A 2,587-nucleotide genomic window follows, 5' to 3' on the forward strand; every position below is an offset into this window, starting at 1 on the left:
CCCTTTGACAAAGCTAAACCATGTGGTGTCAAGCATTTGGAGGTTGCCAATGTCCTTGTTTATAAATTCCATGATAATGCATTCCATGGCCTTGCAGATCAGGCTAGTTAGGCTGATGGGCCTATAATTGCCTGGGTCAGTGGACGCTCCACCTTTGTGTAGAGGGATGACAGTGGCTGTCCTCCATTCAACTGGGATGAAGTCGGTGCTCAGGCTTTGGTTGAATAGGGTGTCTAATGGAGTTGACAGCTCATGCCTGAGTTCATGTAGGATACAGTAAGGGATGTTATTGGGTCCCATGGAGACTATTTTTTGCCTTTGAGAGGGAAATTAAGGACCTGCTCCCTGATGATGAGGGGAGGGGGCAGGTGCTGGGGATGTCCTGGTTTACTGATGAGGAGTGAAGTTTTCAATGAACCAGTCGGCCAGCAGGTTGGCTATATCTATGGCGTTTGTGTATGTGGTGTTATTGACCATCAGTTCAGAGTAGATTTAGGCGCTGCCTTTGAGATTGCGGACATATGTGAAGGCCTTCTGATTATCCTTGGTGGATGTAGCAAATCTGGACTCGAAGGTAGCCTTAGAGGATTTCACCAGTGACCTTATTTACTTGTTCAGACAAAGGAGTGATTGCTTCCAACTTGACACCTGCTCCTTCTTGGCCCTGGACAGCAACTGTTTTCTTCTACTACAGAGTTTTATTGCTGCTGTCCACCAGACAGATTTACTCTTCCTGGTCCTGTCAGGTGTTGCTGAGTCCATACATCTATGTAAAGTGCTCATATAGTTTTTTGGTGTAGGCTTAGACATTAGTACTAGTTCCAACTGAAGGGACGGTGGCTGTGAAGCTGCTTATACCTGCTCTAAGGAGACTATGGTCAGCTTTGGAAAAGTTTTTCGTTTGACCCTGATATGGGGGGGGGGGTCAGGGGAGATGGTGACTTCAAAAGTGATCGCTTTACGGTCGGATCTTACCAAGGAGGATGACACTTGTAGGAGTGCTACAGTGGCTACTTATGTTGGTTAGGACCAGGTCTAGATATTTTCACCTCTTGTAGGGGGTGTTTACCAGCTGATCCAATACACTGGTATTGACGAAGTTAAGGAATCTCTGGGCATTCATGTTTGGGCTAGAACAGGTCTTCCACTCTCTGGCTGGATAGTTAGTCACCCAGGATCAGGGGAGAAGGTTGAATCTTGATGGATTCAAGTAAGTCCAGATAGGTGAAGTGGGTATCCTGAATCATGGTTGGGGTCTGTAGCTAGCTATGATTTGAATAGGTGTTTTGTCAACAGTTAACTGCATTTGGGAGTGTCTCCTGTGCGTCATACCGTTTGACCAGCCTGGAGGTGTGTATGGCTTTGTTAAATACTGAAACTCCACCTCCTTTGGCTTTGTAGCCCTCTGTTTGGGGTCTGAAAGTATGGTAGGATGAGTAACTTGGTAAGGTTGGGGTGCTCTCCACAGCTTTGAACCAGGTTTCCGTGACTGCACAAATGTCAGCATCCTCCAGGGCAAGGAATGCTTGCAATGAGTGAGTTTCACGTTAAGACTCCTAGCGTTTAGCAGCATGACCTTTAAATTTTGTTTATAAGTGTGAGTCACAAAAGAATTTTGTGACCACATTTGATGCACTTCTTCAAACCAGCCAGCTTACTTGTTTTTTTAGCCATATCCAGAAAAAAAATAAAGGATAGCTTTTCTTTCTTTTTCTTTCTTTAAGGGAGATGATGGATGAAAGAAAGAGGTTACTAACAATAGTAGTTTTTAAGGTACCGTTGTTACAGGGAAGGAGAAAGGAGAGGCAATCCCTGAATGGGAAAAAGAAAGATTACTAACTATAGTAGTCAAGAGGTATATCGATACAAGACAGAAACCACAAAATTGGTTAGAAAAAGAGTAAGGGAGAGATTTAATAGGAAACTTTCAAGTTATAGAAAAAGTGACAGAAAAACTTTGCAAATTGGACAAAAAAAACCCACAACTGCTGGAGAACTGTTGGAAGGACCATATCTTCGCGAAGCAGCAAACGAGACCTGAGGTGACTGGGAGAGAGACATTATGGGTAAGGGAGGGTGCTCGAGAGCTTTTTGGCTGCTACGAACTGTTGCAATAACCGAGTCAGATCTGAGGGTTCAGATCCGAACCAAAGTGTGAGGATAAAGTAAAAATTGATATTATCAGATCAATACATTCACTAGTTAATTCTTGAGCTTGAGTTATATTCTACACAGTGCATGTGTATTTAAGTGCCTTTTTTAAAGAACAAAGTTAAATCAATCTAAAAAACAAGAACAGATAGAAAGGTTGTTTGTGATATATGAAATTACATGCTTAACAGCAAGTTCCTGAAAGTTAAATTTAATTACAGACTGACACGAGTGCAGTTTATTAGTATTACATAAACATACAATTACAAAATAGTTATATTAGATATCACTGACAAGGGCACCATGCATGCAACCTGCAATATTTTGCTCTTAAAAAATCATCACTCAGAATCTGACTTAAAAGATATACCTCCTACCCATTTAGTATACTCAAGGCTTGTTCCCAGAGGTTTAGAAAAGATTGCATAGTCACTTA

The sequence above is a fragment of the Protopterus annectens genome, chromosome 4.part0 (assembly GCF_019279795.1).
Source record: "Protopterus annectens isolate FY-2018-M chromosome 4.part0, PAN1.0, whole genome shotgun sequence".
NCBI classification, from domain to species: domain Eukaryota; kingdom Metazoa; phylum Chordata; order Ceratodontiformes; family Protopteridae; genus Protopterus; species Protopterus annectens.